The sequence below is a fragment of the Triticum urartu genome, chromosome 2 (genome assembly GCF_003073215.2).
Source record: "Triticum urartu cultivar G1812 chromosome 2, Tu2.1, whole genome shotgun sequence".
NCBI lineage: Eukaryota > Viridiplantae > Streptophyta > Magnoliopsida > Poales > Poaceae > Triticum > Triticum urartu.
The window spans coordinates 247,766,076-247,772,821 of NC_053023.1; positions in this window are offsets into that span (position 1 = coordinate 247,766,076).

The window sequence follows — 6,746 nt, forward strand, 5'->3', positions numbered from 1 at the left end:
CTTGAAGTTCTTCACTTCCTGCACGCTGAGCTTGGCCATATGCTTCTTGAACTGAGCCTTTTCATAGTCAATCTTTTGCTTCAGTTCAACAATGCGCTGGGCAATAGCAAGTTCTGAAGCAATGGCGCCCTGGAAGGCGACACTGAGGCCAATTGGTAGCTGCAGATCTTCAAAGCTGATGTTTGGCGTGTCAAACCACTCGTCAATGAAGTTGTGGATGATGGTCACATCAAAGAGAGGCAGATCATTGAAGATTTCTGCTTCTTTTTTGCTCTTGATGAGTTGCTCAAGAGCGTCATCTGCTAGATCTTCATCACTTGACAGATCAATGTCGTCATTGCGCAGAATGGCAGCAACAGTTAGCTCTTGTCCGGTGTGAGGCAGAGGCATCTTGACTTTCTGGGGCTTGGAGATGCGAGATAAGTCTTCGGACTACACACTGTCTTCAGGAGGTGAAGTTGCCAGTGGCTTCACCCTTGAGATTTTTGGTGAGGGGGCAGGCTTTGAAGCTTTAGGCTTCTTCATCTTCTTTGTCTTCGGCGCTGCAGGAGCTTCTTCTGATTCAGCGTCAGTTGCAGGCTCATTCACTGCAGTCCCTTGAACTAAGATGCGGGTGATGAGGCCTTCAAGGTTGTGGAAAGGACCGATGACATTGGGTTCTGCATCTCGTGTGCCATCTGCCCTTGGTGCTGAGGGACCAGGGTTGAAGTCTAACCCCAAAGTCTTCTTGTTCTGCTTCGCTGAGTTCTGGGTAAACTGGAAGTTGCGCTTGAACAGATTGTCGTCACGACACCATAGTAGTGACGATGGGTGTGCATCAGCTGGTTGTGGCCCACGGACCATGCAGGGATAGAAGCCTTGAGCAATGGCTTCATCTCTGGACCTGGGTAGAAGATTCTTGTATTGGATGTCTCCCCACGGTCTCTTGATGACATTTTTCTTAGCATATTCTTGGGTTACAAATCGGTATTTGAACCATTGTTCTGCCCAATATCTTCGAATCCATTGGATTCGGGTCTTGCGCTGATTGTAATCCTCTTCAAGATCTGTCTTGTACAGTTCTGAGAGTTCATCTGGCAGATCTCTGGATGTTTCTCCACGACGCTTTCTGCCACCCTTCCTTGCTGCTTTCTCTGAAGCCATAAACTTTAACTTGAAAGGCTTCAACACGTTCAAGGGCTTCAAAGGTTTTCGCTTGCTGGACCAACAGGAACTGGCTTTGGGAGAATTAATGTGATGCTGTAAGAATTCTGCAAATGAATGCAGACTATGAGAACCAAAGGATTCTCCCACGGACATGTACCTGTGACAGCATTAAGGTGCGAGGGAAGGGGAAGAGGTCATATGCATTCTTAGAAGATTTTGAAGATAAATCAGTTTAGAAGACATTGACCTCATTTTGCGAAGACATTCACTCATAGATAAGGAGTTGGTTCCAGATTTGTACGAATCCACAGATCAGTACAAGTGAGGAATCTAACTACTTTGTGAAGCATAAGTGAATATACTAGGCATGTTATGAGATGCAGTATGAGAGAGATCTAACTTGTGTGAATAGAAACTGCTTGTGGTAGAAAGTGACAAATCCATAGGATCAATGGTGCTGTAAAAAGGAAGTTTTATTTACCACACTTAGAACTGCTAGACAAAGTGGAAGATGAGGCCGAGCAGTTCGATCTTCCGTGCCCTAACTTGGCGACGGAGGACACCTACGGCGACGGCGGAGAGGACGATGTCCGCGGTCGGCGTGAAGACGACGTCGGAGAGGTCGCGACAGTGAAGCGCTTCGCCGCCGGTGTCGTCGAGGGCTAGCGGTGGCGCTAGGGTTCGTGAGAGAGTGGAAGAAGAGATAATGATCGCTGTGAAGTGTGTATTTATAGGTACATGGGCGGCACTGCGCTATTACACAGGTGCCCCTGGCGATTCGCATCTGAGGAACACGTGGCCATTATGCAGAATTTTGGGGTTTGTTCCACGTCCCACGCACGCCTTGATTGTTGGGTGGTCGTTCCTACTTCTCCGGGTTTCATGTGGAGGAATGAGTATTGAAAACGGACTTAATGGTTGTCTCTGTATCTTCTGCTGACAAGGACGCAGAGAAGACATTCGACAGTTTAAATAGAATGCATATGATCTGGAGAGATAGAATTTGAGATAGAAAGCATAGAGAGGTTAGGGTCCGATCACATTCACTTAGTTCAAAAGATTCAACAATGAAGACATAGCTATAAGTGAATGTTGTAGAGGACAGAACACTAATATATATATATATATAATCAACATAGTGAAGATAATCATGAAGATATGTTGAGATCGAATCCAAACCAAATGTGAAGACATTGCAAGGTAACGCCATGAGTGAAACACTTCAAAATAGAACATTTGGTGGTGGCGTTACCCACCGTATAGGAAGTATTAGACCCAGACACGGCGCACAATTATCGTGGCGCTCCGAAGTCAAATTAAACATTAATGTACTCACACTTAGAATGTATGTCTTCATTGATTGAAGATATACTTTACTTCGTGTGTTGCACATCTAAGTCATCAATATGCATAAGGGTTAGGATGTGTGCCTGATCACAGGACATTTGAGGATTCCAAGATATTTAGCTCACACCGTAACTTGCAAAATCTCTTATCATCCAAGGGCTTGGTGAAGATATTTGCCAATTGCTCTTCAGTGTTGACGTGTATGATATCAATATCTTCCTTCACAACATGATCTCTGATAAAGTGATGACGAATTTCAATGTGCTTTGTCTTCGAGTGCTGAACTGGGTCGTTGGCGATCTTGATGGCGCTTTCATTGTCGCAGTAAAGTGGCACTTGCTTCAGATGAATGCCATAGTTCTTGAGTGTTTGCTTCATCCACAGAAGCCGAGCGCAGCAAGATCCAGCAGCAATGTATTCAGATTCAGCAGTGGAGAGAGATACATAGTTCTGCTTCTTTGAAGACCAACATACAAGTGATCGTCCCAGAAAGTGACATGTGCCTGATGTATACTTTTGATCAACTTTGTCACCAGCATAATCAGCATCCAAGAATCCAACCAGATCAAACTCTGAGCCCTTTGGATACCATAATCCTAGAGTTGGGGTGTGAGCCAAATATCGAAGAATTCGCTTCACAGCTAAGTGATGCGACTCCTTTGGTGCCGCTTGAAATCGAGCACACATGCAAACACTAAGCATAATATCTGGCCTAAATGCACATAGATAAAGTAAAGAACCAATTATGGAGCGGTATACCTTTTGATCGAACTCTTTACCATTGTCGTCGGGACCCAGATGATGTCTGGCTGGCATTGGTGTTGTGAAGCCTTTGCAGTCTTGCATACCGAACTTCTTCAGGCAATCTCTGAGATACTTCTCTTGAGATATGAAGATGCCGTTGCATTGTTGTCGTATTTGAAGACCGCGGAAGAACTTCAGCTCTCCCATCATGGACATCTGATATCGCTCTTGCATCATATATCCAAACTCTTCACTGTACTTTTGATTGGTGCAGCCGAAGATAATGCCATCCACATATATTTGGCACACAAACAGTTCACCATCATATGTCTTCGTGAAGAGAGTGGGGTCTAGGGAACCAGGTATGAAGCCTTTGCTCTTCAGGAAGTATTTGAGTGTGTCATACCAGGCCCGAGGGGCTTGTTTGAGGCCATACAGTGCCTTGTTGAGCTTGTATACCATGTCAGGATGTTTTGGATCTTCAAAGCCAGGCGGTTGTGCAACATACACTTCTTCTTCAATCTTTCCATTGAGAAAAGCACTCTTCACATCCATTTGATATAGAAGTATGTTGTGATGATTTGCATAGGCCGACAGTATGCGTATGGCTTCAAGTCTAGCCACAGGAGCAAATGTTTCATCGAAGTTAATGCCTTCCACTTGAGTATATCCTTGAGCAACGAGGCGAGCTTTGTTTCTGACAACTTGACCATGCTCATCTTGCTTGTTGCGGTATATCCATTTGGTGCCTATTATATTGTGCTTCTATTGATCAGGACGCTTAACTAGTTCCCATACATTATTCAGCTCAAACTGTTGAAGCTCTTCTTGCATAGCTTGAATCCGTTCAGGTTCCATGAAGGCTTCTTCAACTTTCTTGGGTTGTGTTATTGAGACGAATAAGAAATGCCCATAGAAATTTGCTAGTTGAGTTGCCCTTGAACGAGTGAGTGGACCGGGTGCATTGATGCTATCAATTATTCTTTCAATCTACATTTCATTGGCAACGCGAGGATGTACAGGGCGAAGACTTTGCTCTTGCTGATCATTGTCGTTGTTAGAAGGAATGTCTTCAGGCTGAGCATTGTCTTCATGTTGATCAGGTGCTGAGATGATAAGTTCTTCTTCAGGATGAGCTTCAGAAGGTATAATTTCTCTAGTTCCCATTAGCTTGATTGATTCACTGGATGGAACTTCATCTAGCACATTTGGCAGTTGCTCTCTTTGTGAACCATTGGTCTCATCGAACCGCACATCCACTGTTTCAACCACTTTGTAATGAAAGAGATTGAAGACTCTGTAGGAGTGCGAATCCTTTCCATATCCAAGCATAAAACCCTCATGTGCTTTTGGTGCAAACTTTGAGGTGTGATGTGGGTCCTTGATCCAGCACCTTGCGCCAAATACTCTGAAGTAACTGACATTTGGCTTCTTGCCAGTAAGGAGCTCATAAGATGTCTTGTTCAGAAGCTTGTGAAGATAAACATGATTGATTGTATGGCATGCAGTATCAATGGCTTCAGGCCAGAATTTTCTTGGGGTCTTGTATTCATCTAGCATTGTTCTGGCCATCTCAATGAGTGTGCTGTGGCGTGTACGGGGCTGAGAATTCATGTGTGATGCCCAAGGTATCAAGATATGTATCAAGGCCAGTGTTCTTGAATTTAGTGCCATTGTCACTTCTGATGTGCTTTATCTTGGCGCCATAATTGTTCATAGCTCGATTAGCGAAGCGTCTGAAGACATCCTGCACTTCAGTCTTGTAAAGGATTATGTGCACCCAAGTGTATCTAGAGTAATCATCAACAATAACGAAGCCATAGAGGCATGCAGTAGTAGTAAGAGTTGAGTAATGAGTGGGACCGAAAATATCCATGTGAAGCAGTTCGAAGGGTCGAGTAGTGGTCATGATTGTCTTCGAAGGATGTTTTGCCCTCGTCATCTTCCCTGCTTCACAGGCACCGCATAAGTGGTCTTTCTTGAACTTGACGCCCTCGATGCCTATGACATGCTTCTTCTTCGCAAGGGTGTGGAGGTTCCTCATGCCAGCATGCCCAAGCCTCCGATGCCAGAGCCATCATTCTGAAGCTTTTGCTAGAAGACATACGGCAAGCTGTGGTCCTGCTGAGAAATCTACTACGTACAGATCATCTTTTCGATACCCTTCAAACACTAGAGACTTGTCAGATTCCATTAGTACAAGGCAAAGATATTTTCCAAATATTACGATCATGTTCAAATCGCAAAGCATTGAGACAGACATTAAGTTGAAGCCAAGGGATTCAACAAACATGGCTTTGTCCATGTGTTGATCCCTTGAGATTGCAACTCTACCTAGACCCAATACCTTACTTTTACCAGTGTCAGCAAATGTGATGTGGCTCTTGTCGGATGGACGTAAGGTTGAGTCCATAAGAAGACTTCTTTTGCCAGTCATGTGATTTTTACACCCACTATCAATAATCCATTCTGAAGACGCTGGTGTCGTACCCTACAGTGCAGTTAGGGGGATAGGCTTCACCAAGAGCATTGTGAAGCAAAAACATTTGACAAACCAATGGGTTATGAAAGCTTAGATCCAGATTAGGACTAATAGGGAGAGTAGCAAGCGATTCAGGAACGAAGTACATAGTAAGACCATTCGGGCATTTGATCTTGCACCCTACAAGATGTTTAAGGTCCCTAGCAATGGCGTCAGACGATTTTGGTTTTCTGCTGGAGACCTTTCCTTGCAAAAGAGAGTTAAGCTTTCTTAGCCACCCACATCTTCAAGGGTGGCTGAGAAGCAATAAGTCTAAGTGCAGCATCTGAGAATTTTGGCTTTGGAGCCCTAGCAAACAGTCTTGCAGGCGGACAATAGTACTCATAAGAATAAGCAGAATAGTTCTTGGTCTTATGAACATGGCAGTTTGATGAACCGCTCTCATATTCATATGCTTGAGTATGGTTTCCCTGCAAAACATTTGTGTTAGTGCGACTCAGGTGAGTCCTCTGTCTGTATGAAGCCTTTGGACCGTATGAAGCCTTTGGTCTGAGGTTTGTCTTCTTCACGTGAGGTGTCATGATGACATTCACAGGAAGATTCTCCAGACACCTTTTCGGAACCCAGATCTTCTTCATAGGCGGTCCATTCCTGCAGTTAGTACCAATGTACCTGGCAAACACTTCACCATTCTGATTCTTAAACAGTATATAGTTTGCATCAAAGGATTCATCAATGATAATGGGGTTATCACAGGTGAAGCCAGATAGATTGGATGGGTCTGCTGAAGGTTCCTTTGCAGCAACCCACATGGTTTTGGGGTACTGCTCAGGTTTCCAGTAAGAGCCATCAGCATTCATTTTCCTTACGAACCCAACACCCTCTTTCCTCGGGTTTCGGTTCAGAATCTGCTTTTTGAGGACATCACATAGTGTCTGATGCCCTTTAAGACTTTTGTACATCCCTGTTTCAAGCAATGTCTTCAACCTAGCATTCTCATCAGCAATAGCAGTGCTATCCTCAGCAG